The sequence below is a fragment of the Rutidosis leptorrhynchoides genome, chromosome 6 (assembly GCF_046630445.1).
Source record: "Rutidosis leptorrhynchoides isolate AG116_Rl617_1_P2 chromosome 6, CSIRO_AGI_Rlap_v1, whole genome shotgun sequence".
NCBI classification, from domain to species: domain Eukaryota; kingdom Viridiplantae; phylum Streptophyta; class Magnoliopsida; order Asterales; family Asteraceae; genus Rutidosis; species Rutidosis leptorrhynchoides.
The window spans coordinates 265,809,931-265,824,498 of record NC_092338.1 but is presented as its reverse complement, the minus strand read 5'-3'; the positions used below and the strand labels follow the sequence as shown (position 1 = coordinate 265,824,498).

Genomic DNA, 14,568 nt, shown 5'->3' with positions numbered 1-14,568 from the left:
TATATCATAAAAATAGAATTTTTGGAGTGGTTTGTGGTGCTTGTGGACTAGCAGATGGTCGTGGGTTCGAGTCCCTGAAGGGGCTGTTTATTTTTTTTAGGCCGATTTCTCTTGAAGGTAGCTTCCTTATTATTATTATTATTATTATTATTATTATTATTATTATTATTATTATTATTATTATTATTATTATTATTATTATTATTATTATTATTATTATTATTATTATTATTATTATTATTATTTTTATGTTATTAATATTACTGATTACTATTATTATTATTTGTATTTATTGTTAGTATTATTATTATTATTAGTGTTAGTACTTATGATAAACATTATTATTATTAATCATTGTTATTATTACTAATATTACAATTATTATCATTACTTGTAATATCACTAAATATTATTATTATTACTATCGTTATTATTGATTTCATAAGACTACTACTAATATAAGTCTTACTATTATTAATATGATTAGGATTAGGTTTATTATTATTGATATTATAAAAATCATACAAATTATTATTATTTCTCACTAATATTAGTATTAATATCATTTTTGTAATTATTAGTTTTACTATTACTATTATTAACATAAGTATCGATTTTAACGAATATCATTATTATTATTAATATTATCGACATTAAGAAATTTATTATTATTAGTAAATCATTATTATCAAAACTATCATTTTTGTTACAGATAAATATTTTGTATCTAAAAATATACATATCATAATTATGTTAATAGTTTATATACCTATATATCAAACATAATAACAATATTTAAATAAATACTTATATATACCAAACTAATAATATTTTTATATAATACTAACCATATATATATATATATATATATATATATATATATATATATATATATATATATATATATACACACACACACATATATATAGATATATTAATATAACTAAGTAGATAAATATTAAACATTTTAAATATATATACAAACTAAATAAGTATAATATATAATTTAAGAAATAATATATAAATTTGTTCGATTACGATTATATGTTTTAATATACACCAATGATATAGGTTCGTGAATCCGAGGCCAACCCTACAATTGTTCAATGTCGTTATATGTATTTTTACAACAAAATACATTAGGTGAGTTTCATTTGCCTTTTTACCCTTTATATTTTTGGGCTGAGAATACATGCGCACCTTTTATAACTGTTTTACGAAATAGACACAAGTAATCGAAACTACATTCTATGGTTGGATTATTAAACCGAATATGCCCCTTTTTAGTCTGGTAATCTAAGAATTAGGGAACAGACACGCTAATTGAACTCTAAAGATAGATCTATCGGGCCCAACAAGCCCCATCCAAAGTACCGGATGCTTTAGTACTTTGAAATTTATATCATGTCCGAAGGAGGATCCCGGAATGATGGGGATATTCTTATATGCATATTGTAAATGTCGGTTACCAGGTGTTCAATCCATATGAATGGTATTTTTGTCTCTATGCATGGGACGTATGTTTATGAGAAATGGAAATATGAAATCTTGTGGTCTATTAAAATTATGAAATGATTATTTATGTTAAACTAATGAACTCACCAACCTTTTGGTTGACACTTTAAAGCATGTTTATTCTCAGGTAAGAAATAAATCTTCTGCTGTGCATTTACTCCTATTAGAGACATTACTTGAAGTTATTCATGACATATTTCAAAAGACGTTGCATTCGAGTCGTTGAGTTCATCAAGATTATTTAAAGTCAATTATAGTTACATATATTATGAGATAGTATGCCTGCCGTCAACTTTTGATGTAATGAAAGATTGTCTTTTCAAAAACGAATGCAATGTTTGTAAAATGTATCATATAGAGGTCAAGTACCTCGCGATGTAATCAACTATTGTGAATCATTTATAATCGATATGGACTTCATCCGGATGGATTAGGACGGGTCTCTACACGTTCTTCGCGACGTGGTTTCTTAAAATTTTTCTTTTTCTGTTATAATTAACCCAATCACCCACCAGAGTTCGTTTTACAAGCCTTAAATCAAACAATTAAACTAGCAATTATGGTCTTTGAATTGCTCCTGGACGATTTGGTTTTAAATGAAGAAGATGAATCAGACAGAGAGATACTGGATATATATTATTGGGTTGCGTTTTAATCAGAAATGAAAGTAACGGAGGAATGGTTAAGTGTGTTACGGGTTAGCGAGAGGTCACGGGTTCGAGCCCGGGCGTTGGCATTTTTTTTTAGGAAAGCTCCTAAGGTAGTTCCTTAATATTTATTATTATTATTATTATTATTATTATTATTATTATTATTATTATTATTATTATTATTATTATTATTATTATTATTATTATTATTATTATTATTATTATTATTATTATTATCACTAAGTATTAAAGTCATTATTATTATTATTATTATTACTAGTAAGTATTAGTTACCATTTTTATAATTACAATTATGATTATTATTTTTATTACTAAAAAGATTATTATTATTATTATTATTATTATTATTATTATTATTATTATTATTATTATTATTATCACTAAGTATTAAAGTCATTATTATTATTATTATTACTAGTAAGTATTAGTTACCATTTTTATAATTATAATTATGATTATTATTTTTATTACTAAAAAGATTATTATTACTAATATTATCATTATTAGTCTTATTATTATTGTATTACTAGTATTATTATAATTTTTAATAAAATTATCATTTTTACTATCATTATTATTATTGATATTTTTATTACTAGTATCATTATCATTATGAATATTATTATTATTATTATTAAAACCTTATTATGATTATTATCATTTTACTACTAGTATTATTATTGTAATTACAAAATAATACAACTCATTATTCTTTATCATTATTAATATTATTTTATCAAATAAATACTGATATATAGAATATAATATATACATACATACATATATATATATATATATATATATATATATATATATATATATATATATATATATATATATATATATATATATATATATATATATATATATATATATATATATATATATATATATATATATATATATATATAAGTATATATATACAGAAATATATAACAATTGAAATAATATATATAAACTTATTCAATTACGAGTATATGTGTTAATATATATACTTGATATAGGTTCGTGAATCCGAGGACAACTCTGCACTTGTTCAAGCGCCATCATACACATATTTTCTACGAAATACGAAATACAGTATCGTGAGTTTTCATAGCTCCCTTTTTATATATATATTTGGGCTAAGAATACATGCGCAACTTTTATAACTGTTTTACGTTTAGACACAAGTACTCAAACTTTTATGCTATATACATGCTTTGTCATACTAAATCCCTGTCGTAATATCGTTAATTGCTGAGATATAAGATGCAAACTTAGTTATTGTAAGTAGCGCTAATGAGAGTGACGTCTCTATTCAGTTGACCGTTGGTCTTTGACTACATAATAATGATTCAACGACACGAATAACAAGTGTCACGGGGTAACTATTTTTAGTCACGATATTACAAACTCAGCATTACTTTTAGATTGGTATTTCTATATCAATCAACACTTTATATGGATATTTCTATATCAACTTTATTAAATCTTGTGGTCTAACACTATTATTGAAATCATATTTATGATAAACCTATGAACTCACCAACCTTTTGGTTGACACTATTTAGCATGTTTATTCTCAGGTCCTACATAATGCTTCCGCTGTGTATTTGCTAATTGAAAGCAACATTTCAACGAGTCATTCATGGATAATTTGAAGGACTTGCATTTTCTAATTTGATGATGATTGCTTGCTATGTTTGGAGTCTTCATTACATATCATATCAGTTAAAGACATTTAATGCGTTGTTTATTAAATACAATGTAATCTATTTATCATCCGCTGCAAAACTCAATATAACGTCTCATATAGAGTCGTTCTCGTTTATACAACTGTGATTTGATGTAATTAGTCACAAATACCACAGGCCCTATTTGGGGGTGTGACATTAATAATTTCTTTCTTAACAACATCTTGCATATTAGGATTTAGTCTTCGTTGGCGTTGCACATATGTTTTATGACCTTCTTCCATAAGGATTTTATGTGTGCAATACGAAGGACTTATGCCTTTAATGTCATGAATCTTCCATGCAATAGCTGGTTTATGAGCTTTTAGCACATAAATGAGTTGAGATTTTTCATTTTCCGTAAAAGAAGGCGACATTATTACAGGTAATTTAGATTCACCATGTAAATAAGCGTATTCCAAATGGTTTGGAAGTGGCTTTAACTCTAATATCGGTGGCTCTTCTATCGATGATTTGTATCGATACCTCTCTTCCTCTTTTAGCATTGGAAGTTCTTCTGTTGTTGGTTCGTATTCATTAGCCATAAGTGTAGCTAACATTTCAGCTTCATCAATTGGTTCAGTTTCTTCTCCTAAAGAACATTCTCCTGTTCCTTGTAATTCTGGAAATTCTTCTAACAATTCTGCATGTGAATCTATAGTTTGAATGTAATAACATGTATCATCTGCAGATTGTGGTTGTTGCGTGGCTCTATCAACTGAAAAGGGAACACTCTCGTCCTCTATACTTAGGGTCAGTTTCTTACCGAACACGTCTATTATTGCTTTAGCCATGTTTAAGAATGGTCTTCCTAATATAAGAGGAACTCGAGAATCTTCTTTCATGTCTAGAATAACAAAGTCTACTGGAAATACTAAAGTACCAACTTTAACTAGCATGTTCTCCATTATCCCTCTAGGATATTTTACTGATCGATCGGCTAGTTGTATGCTTATTCGTATTGGTTTCAATTCTCCGAGGTCTAGTTTAGCGTATAATGAATACGACATTAAATTTATACTAGCACCTAAGTCTGCCAATGCTTCTATTGAACTAAGACTACCCAGAAAACATGGAATTGTGAAACTTCCTGGATCTGATAATTTTTCTGGTAGTTTATTCAACAGCACTGCAGAGCAATTAGCATTCATTGTGACAGCCGAGAGTTCTTCCATTTTCTTTCTATTTGTGATTAGATCTTTCAGAAATTTAGCATATCTAGGCATTCTTGAAATTACATCAATGAAAGGAAGATTGATATTTATTTGTTTAAACATATCCAAGAATTTGGATTGCTCGGCTTCAAGTCTTTCTTTTCTCATTTTACTTGGGTAAGGAAGTGGTGGTTGGTATGGTTTAACATAAGGTTTAGCCTTAACTGTGTTATCTTCATTAACCTTTTCAACTACCGGTTCTGATTCCTTCTCTTGTTCAGGCTGTGGTGCCTGTGTAGTAGGAATAGAGTCATCAGAAATTACAGGCATTTCAAGTGGTTTAAGTGTAATACCACTTCTCGTGGTAATGGCTTTAGCTGTTTCATTCCGGAGGTTAGCATTTGTATCGCTAGGTAGACTTCCCGGCTTTCTTTCACCTATTAACCTTGCTAGGTTGCTTACTTCTTGTTCCAGATTTTGAATAGAAGCTTATTGGTTTCTAAATGCTTGAGCATTTTGTTCATTGGTTTGTTTCTGAGATGTGAAAAATTGAGTTTGAGATTCAACTAGCTTCGACATCATGTCTTCTAAATTTAGCTTTTTATCATCGGTTTGTGGTGGTTTAATTGGAAAAATAGGTCTTTGCTGATTGTAAGTATTATTGGATACTTGTTGATTGCTAGGACCTTGTTGGTTGTTGTATGGAACATTTCGGTTATAATTCTGATTTTGATTGTAGTTTGGTCTTGGCGGTTGATAATTACTTTGATAATTATTTCCATGCCTTTGGTTCATGTATGAAACATTCTCTTTGTTCCATTATTTGTTCAATACTGAGACAATCTTTTGTCAAATGTGGTCCTCCACACTGCTCACAACTAATCCGTATTGCGTGAATATCCTTAGTCATCTTTTCCATTCGTCTCTCAAAAGCATCTAACTTTGCGGAAATGGAATCAAAGTCATGGCTAGAATCGGCTCTAGCCGCTTTAGATGATCTAACGATGTCTTTTTCTTGATGCCACTCATGTGAGTGGGAGGCTGTATTATCAATAATTTTGTAAGCTTCAGTTGCTGTTTTCTTCATAATGGAACCACCAGCTGCTATGTCTATGTCTTTTCGTGTAGTAATGTCGTATCCTTGGTATAATATTTGTACTATTTGATAAGTGTCTAAACCATGTTGAGGACATCCTCTCAACAACTTTCCAAATCTTGTCCACGCCTCATAGAGAGTTTCATTTGGCTTTTGTGTGAACGTAACTATTTCTCCTTGAAGTCTTACAGCTTTAGATGCCGGAAAGAATTGTTTAAGAAATTTTTCAACTAAAACATCCCATGTGTCAATCGCCCCTTCAGGTAACGATTCTAACCAATCTTTGGCTTCTCCCTTTAAAGTCCAGGGAAATAACATGAGATAGATCTGTTCATCCTCAACTTCTCTATTTTAAATAGAGTACAGATCCTATTAAAGGTACAAAGATGTTCGTTTGGATCTTCCTTCGGCGCACCACTAAATTGGCATTGATTAGTTACCAAGTGTAGGATTTGTCCTTTGATTTCATAATCTGGCGCATTAATGTCTGGTTGAGTAATGGCATGACCTTGGCCAGTGCGTTTAGCTCACATTCGGTCTTCCATACTTAGAGGTTCCAGATTTTCCATGATTGAAATTGTTGAATCTGAATCACTAGAGGATTCTGACTTAATGGTTTCTTCCTCGACAGTCTCTGGATGAGTAATTTGTGGTTCAGGAGGAATGATTAGTGGTTCAGGATCTCTGAATTGTCCTTGAATATCCTTCGGGTTTTCAATTGTGAGGTCGGGTTCAAAAAATGGATTATCATAAATTTGAATTGGAGTACTTGGTCGCCTAGATGACGATTCTAAAGAAAAATCAATGGCGAAAATGTTGGCTAGATGTCTTGATCGAGTTACAGGTGGTGAACGTATGAAAGGTGGTGAACGTTTTGCTCGGTGCATTCACTGAAAATCCTATTAGTTATAAAGATAAAAATTATATAAGTTATCAAATTAATAGACTTTTCTGATTTTGCCCACGTTTCGAATAGCCAATAGATGCAGCAGGTAGCCAGGACCCTTTAAATCGGAAGCCCACAACTCGCCACTAACAAATCCAACTATTACTACGAACCAGAAAATTTTGGATGTCTATCAATTTAACCGCTTAAAATAATTTTTCGTCGAAGTTTTAAAGAAAATAAAGAAAATTCTATGTCCTAAAGAACTAGAGCGTCGAGAAATAAGAAAGAAAAAGAGCACGTCGAAAAATGTCAAAAAATAAAAGGTCGAAAAATAAGCGTTAAAAAATAAAACTAAAAAAATAATAATAATAAAATGCAGCGTCGAAACTTAAAAGTCTAAAAACTAAATATTAAAAGTTGCGTCTAAAGGACTTAAAGGAATTCTATATCCAAAACGGCACTAACTTAATTAGGCACTAAATTCTATTAAATATTAAAGCGATGAGTGACGTCGTAAAATTCTAAAGCACCTAAATCTTAGTCTAAAGAAAAAACACTTAAGGGATTTTACGGAAAAGCATAAAAATCTAGAAATAAAAATAAACTACGAAAAATACTAAATTTAAAACTAAGTACGAACGATAAATATACAAATTATGAATTAAACGATTAAAAAGATATGAAATATAAAAATAAAACTTAAAGTTATAAAAATACAATATTTATAAAAATATTATTTTTATATTATTATTTTATAAAATTAATAATTTTATATAATTAATAAAACTAAATAACTAATTATTATAACTTTAATTAAAACTAAAACTAAATATTATTAAATTACAAACCCTAACTATAATTAATTATATTTAATAATAAAGCAAATGAATTAATAATAATAAAAACCCTAATAGCATAATTAATGAGTACTAGGTTTTGGCCTGCCAGCTGATTTCATGCGGTCGTATGAAATTACCTCACTGCTGCCATGCGATCGCATGGCATGCAGATTCAAATTTTATGCAGGCCGAAATATTGCAGGCTCAGATTGTTTTTATTTTTTATTTTTTTTATTTTCTATTTTTAATTTATAGAAAATGTTTTATAACTTAACTAAAACTTAAATTTTAAATAAAAATTACCTCTTAGTTTTTTTTTATAACAAAAAAATACTTTTTAATTTAAAAACTTAAAGATATATATTTTTCTTTTCTTTTTATATTTTTGTATTTTTAATATTTAAAACTTATAAACATATATTTTTACAAAAATAACTTAAAAACTAATTTTTTTTTTTTACTTTTTACTTTATAATCTTCCAAAATTTAAAATAAGTAATTAAAATAAACTTATATTTTTAAGAACTAAGAAAAAAAATATACTTTTATACTTTATAAAATATATATTTTCTTTTTACTCTTTTTTTTAGCGTTTCGCTTCGGCGTTAAGATGTTCCCCGGCAGCGGCGCCAAAAATACTTGATGTGTGCAGGGTAGTATACGAAATAGTTATATTTTTATTGCGAAATACTATTAAATACGCTACAATTTTACACAAGTTATTTACTTATTTATTGAATGGGATATACCTAAACATTGCTACAACACTTATAGGCAGTGTACCTAATCGTAGAGTAGTGTAGTTTTTAGTAAGTCCGGTTCGTTCCGCAGGGAGCTAGCCAAGTTTAACGCTTATATTTTTAAAACTATATATATATATATATATATATATATATATATATATATATATATATATATATATATATATATATATATATATATATATATATATATATATATATATATATATAAGTAATATTATTATTATTATAAAAGAGGATTTTACCGTTTAATGACCGGTTTGTCGATTTTAAAACTTTAGTCAAAATTAAAACCTAATGCAAAATATAACTTAATTTAAAGCGTAAAGTAAATGACGATAATTAAAGTGCGATAAATTAAAGTGCGATAAATAAAATAACGGTAAATAAAATTGCGATAATTTAAAAGTACGATAATTAAAAGTCCGATAAGATATAAAATAAAGGAATTATGCTTATTTAAACTTCCGTAATCATGATGTTCGACGTGTTGATTTTAATTTATTACCATGGGTTAATTGTCCTTTGTCCTGGATTATTCAATATGTCCATACGGTTTTGTCCATAATAGTCCATCGGTCATAATTATAAAGTGCGATGATCTTCGTCAAATTAACCTTATATCTGAAGTCAAATATTCCAACTAATTGGGGATTCGAACTGTAACAAGGTCTTAATGCTTTGTTTAATGAATACACCAGGTTATCGACTGCGTGTAATCCAAGGTTTTACTACTTTGTTAACAATTACACCAATTACCCTTGAATGTAATCCACCCCTGTTTTAATGAGTCCATTAACTATTAATCCATCCCCGTGTCCGATCAAATGAACAATAATTTGTATTTATAAATATCCCGCCCACCGTACCCGATTAAGCGTATGTGGTTATTTATAGATACATCAAATTGTAACCTTTATATTAAATTAACGAGGTATCATTTAGTTAATATAAAGCCCATTAATAGCCCATAGTCTAATTTCCACAAGTGTCGTTCTTTTGTCCAAACCCCAATTATGGTACAAAGCCCAATTACCCCGTCTTTAATATTTAGTCCAACATCACGATTACTTCGGTTTAAATAAGCATAATAATAACTTAGCTACGAGACATTAATTTAAAAAGGTTGAACATAACTTACAATGAGTATTAATCGTGTAGTGTTACACGGACAGAGTTTCGACTTACAAACTTAAAACATTCGCTAACATAACCTTATTATTATTAAACTTAAATTAAAATTATAATTAAAATATAAATATAAATATATATTTGAGAGATAAAGAGTAGATGGATATATATTGGTGTACATAATTCGGCAGAAAACTCGTCTAATTTATAGACCTGGCCATGTACAGTAACCCATGCGATCGCATGGCTGGCTTCCACTGGTCCAAATGCTTCCAAAACGTGGGGCTGCTGCGTATTATTTAATATTTATAATATAATATATATAATTATATATATATTATATTATATTCATGTGCATCATTGAGTTGTAATTTTAGCTCCGTTGCGTCGCACATTGATAGTTGGTTCATGTCTCGATTCCAGATTTTCGAACATCCTTTCGTACGATTTAATATCTTGTACTTTGCGTTTCGCGGCTCGTACTCTTGTAATTTTGAGATGTTTCTCATCAATAAATTGAACTACTTGGATTGTACTTTGTACTTTTTAGCATTTTGGTCATTTGCATCTTCAAATCGTCAAATCTGTCTTTTATCTTCACCTTTTATTATTTAAACGAATATCACTTATAAATAAAACAATTGCAACCAAAAGCTTGTCTTTCTTGAAGGATAATGCTATGAAATATATGTTCGTTTTTAGCATTATCAAATATTCCCACACTTGAGCATTGCTTGTCCTCAAGCAATATAGAACTTGAAATAAAAACATACTTGAATCACTTTTTTATTCTTCACACTTTGTACATTAGTGATTTCAATACAGCGGTATGGACAATGATAATAACGTTGTGGTTTACAGTTTCACATGACTATGAAAATTTAGATCCTTTAGGAAATTGGATCTTTATGAAAACATTTAATCTTTTGAAAAATCAATCTAGCTTTTACCCTAGATAAGTTTTCCGGAATAACCCTTCACCGGTGTTTGCAAAATGTTTGTGGGTTTTGTGGGTTTCAGATTTTAAAATTTTAGCTCAAAACTTATGGTTATATGTCACCCACTTGCTAACCTTGTATTAGGAAAGCAACACGTCTAGTTTACTTGCTCTGTATATTACCTTTCGGTAAACTACCGTCCGGTTGTAAAGGAAAGCGTTGAACAAGCAACTGTTAAGGCAATGTCCCGTGACATGCTTTTGATTATGGTCTATATCGTGTCAGATGCAATTACTATCCTTTGTAGGAGCAATAGTAAAGATCACCCTATAGTTTTTCGGTCTGGCACAAGGTCCTGTCTTCGACCATGCTATGCAACCACCGTTCTTACGGTTGACACCCGATTTGATTCAGGTGACCTAATGAATTCTAATGAATTCTCAGGATTTTACGTTCAATGGTAATGAACGCATTAAAAATAGGTTTTCAGAAAACAAATCGGTTTTAATTTTTTTGATCAAAATATTTTCTCGTTCAAGCTCGAGTTTTGATATCATTGAATTCCATGAGTTTGAATTCTCAATCTTTAAGGTCAATCTCAAGGATTGAGTAATATCAGGCTTAAAAGCTGATTTTTGATCTTTTAAGGAGATTATCCTTTCTGGGAATCTGATTCATTAGTCTTATAAGCTAATTTGCACGGTGCCCCCTCCCCCATTGTACGAGACAGATCCTCTCATGGTTAGGATAAGTCTGACCACTTGGCGACCCTGTTTGATGCTGAGGTCCGTAGATTTCCAGCTGATTTTTGAGAAAACTTTTCAAGATTTTTTACTAACCCCGGTCCTATATCTCTTTAGGAAATGTAAGTTTGATATTAAATTCGTTTAATAAAATCAAAAAGAAAGACGACAAGTGTTACTTTTTAATAAATGTATTAAATTTTTTTAAGTATATATCAATACTTTATATAAAAATAAGTTGTACAATAGATTTTTGGTACATTGTTAAATATATTAAATATATATGAAAACTAATAAGTTCGTAATATAAAATTTGTATGCGTAATATATGTTTTCAAAACTAATCATATTCAAGTTACTCTATATATACATATATTAGTAAATTGTTCTTTGTGAATCGTCGAAAAGGTCGAATGGGTAACCGACTATGTAAAATATTTCAAAAGTTTGAGACTCATAAATAATAAGTTTGCTTATCGTGTCGGAAATATTTTATTCTGTAAATGATTTCGTTTATGAATAAGATGGGAAATTTCCGAGTCGTCACACCAGATCTGAAACTTTGAAATCTAGTTCTAAAATAAATTTTAACAACTCTAAAACAGAGTATAAACTGAAAATAGAGATTATAATAATAAGAAAGCTTTGGAATTGCAACATAAGCACTAAGACCACTTTGATCCATAATTCTAACTTTTAAAAACGCATTTTTAAACCAAGCTTACTACTACAACAGATCTCCTCGAACCGATCAGCAAACCCAATAAAACTGAGTGTGAGCACTCAAGAACAAGTAACCAAGATAGAGAATCCCCACCTTAACTGATAAAGGAAAAGCCACCACAACTAGAATCAAGGAAACAATCCAAATCACCTCCACAAATGATAAAGCAAAGCACCACAATTATAGAGAATGAAATGAAGATTTAAGAATCTAAACTCCAAATTGATAAAGATACCACCATAATCAGCAATCTAGAAATAATACACACCCTCGACTATAGCTGATAAAGATTACACCACAACTATAAACTCACAAATTAAGATTTGGGATTTAACGACAATATTTTATAAAGAAACACAACAAACACTGATAAAGAAACCAGTCATAGTCATCGGAATCAAAGATTCATAAAGATACAGAGATTTTAGTAAATAGATAAGTGTTATTAAACTTTTTCATTCATTGTCAACCTAGTTTTACAATGATATTTAGCCTTTATTTATAGAGGAAACATAATAGCTAATTGTAAATAAGATAAAAACATAAAAAAAAAAAAGACAAAAAGGACAAACATTTACAAATCAACCAACAAGAATAAATGACACAATCTAAAAAAGCCTCCCATTTTGTAGTGCTCCTCCTATGATAAAAAGAAGCAACTGATAGATGAGAATTTTTCTTGGACAACCCAGCATTCTAGAATCAGTCACACACGTGTTTAGCATATGTGTTGAGCTGGTTACTGAATTTAAATAGTTTCAAATGTTTTCAAAGTATAAGTACTCATGGAAGATCGTCAAGCTGGCTGGTTTTCACCTTTTAAAGCTGGTTGGTTGAAATTTAATGTTTCAAGCTGGTTGAGCTTCAACGTTTCGAGCTGGTTGGTCTGAGCATTCAGAGATAGGTGATCATTAACGTCCAAAGCTGATTGAGCATCAAAGATTAGTACTGGTCTCACATTAATACAGAAGCTGAGTGAACTAGCTTTCATCATGCTGAGTGATTAGTTTGCAGACTAAGAAAAACTCATGTTAAAGTGTAACGTCCTCCAGATAGGGTCTGGAAGAAACGTCACTAATATCAAATAAATCAACATATTATAATATACGAGAACAATACTACATGATAAAATCAAACTTTATTGAGAGTACGCAGCGGAAAATGAAATGTCATTACAAGAATTGAAATTTCAATAAAGTAAATGTTTCAAATGCAAGAATAGTAAATGCGATATCTCTTGTTCCTAAGTCCAAGTAGCATCACATAAGCAGTAAGTAAGTAAGCTTGAATCAATCAGCACCTGAGACAAACATGCTAAAGTGTCAACCAAAAAGGTTGAGTGAAATCATAGGTTTAACAAAAGTAGTTATCGTTGTTTTTAGACCACAAGATTTAGTTTGTAAAGTTGATCTCCCGCAGGATCAAAAAGTTATGCCAATGCGTGATATTTAGACTAAACGTTCAAGTTTGCCCCAAAGACAAGTTGTAGTTTATACTTGTCGGTTTAATTTCATTATTAAGTAATACAAAGACTTAGTCAAATGTATCAGGGACGTTACTCCCGATAGGCCTACCCCCAATAATTAAGCATGCATTCAACGAGCAATTAAAAATATCACTGTAGGGACTTAGTCAGACATAGCCGGGTATAGCATAGTTTAGTAGTTTGGTACTTGTGTCTAAGTTGTAAAATGTAAAAACAGCATGTGTCTCACACCAATAAAAGTAAGTAAGTTTGCTAGCAATAAAGAGTGGGGCTATGAATTCACCTTAGTAAGTAGAGAGAGAGTTATTCCTCGGAATAGAAAGTTGGATGAGTGAGCAGAAAAGTCAACCTATTGACATTTAAGAGTAGTAAGTGTTTTTGCCCAAGTTTAAGTAGATGTTTAAGTATGATAGTGTTGTAAGTATAGTTCATTTTACTAAGTTTCCTTTCCTAGTAAGTTTCTATTTTTAGAAAGTTTCCACTTTTAGTAGATTTCTTATCTTAGTAAGTTTCTATAACTAGAAAGTTTCTACTTTAAGAGTGTTTTTCATTTTAGGATACTTGCCGTATTAGATAAGCTTCCAATCACCCATTTCCCTTTGAATGTCCATTTCAGGTCTAGGGGCTTGAGCTATAGGATCCTTTAAATCGGAAATCCAAACCCTTCCGCCTAGAGTTTTGTAGAAACCATTCGTCAAGAACGTTCGAAGATCTATACATCTCTAATACATAACCCAAAATGTTTTTATGTGTTATAATATAAGTATTAGGTTATAGGTGTTAGTAATAGTAATAGTGTATACATGTTAATTAATAGTATAAGTAGTATTAGGGTTTCATTAATTAGGGTTAGCTAATTAAAGTAGTATTTTAATGATTAGGGTTTAGGGTTTTGAGGATCTAAAT

The 14,568-nt window shown here is 29.6% G+C and overlaps 1 non-coding gene across 1 annotated transcript; it reads left to right on the top strand.

Moving 5' to 3' along the window:
- The first annotated feature begins 6,230 nt into the window (after positions 1 to 6,230).
- Positions 6,231 to 6,337, top strand: LOC139856404 (small nucleolar RNA R71). The gene has a single exon (XR_011761887.1). It is a non-coding gene; the product is annotated as a small nucleolar RNA R71 (small nucleolar RNA).
- The last annotated feature ends 8,231 nt before the right edge of the window (positions 6,338 to 14,568 follow it).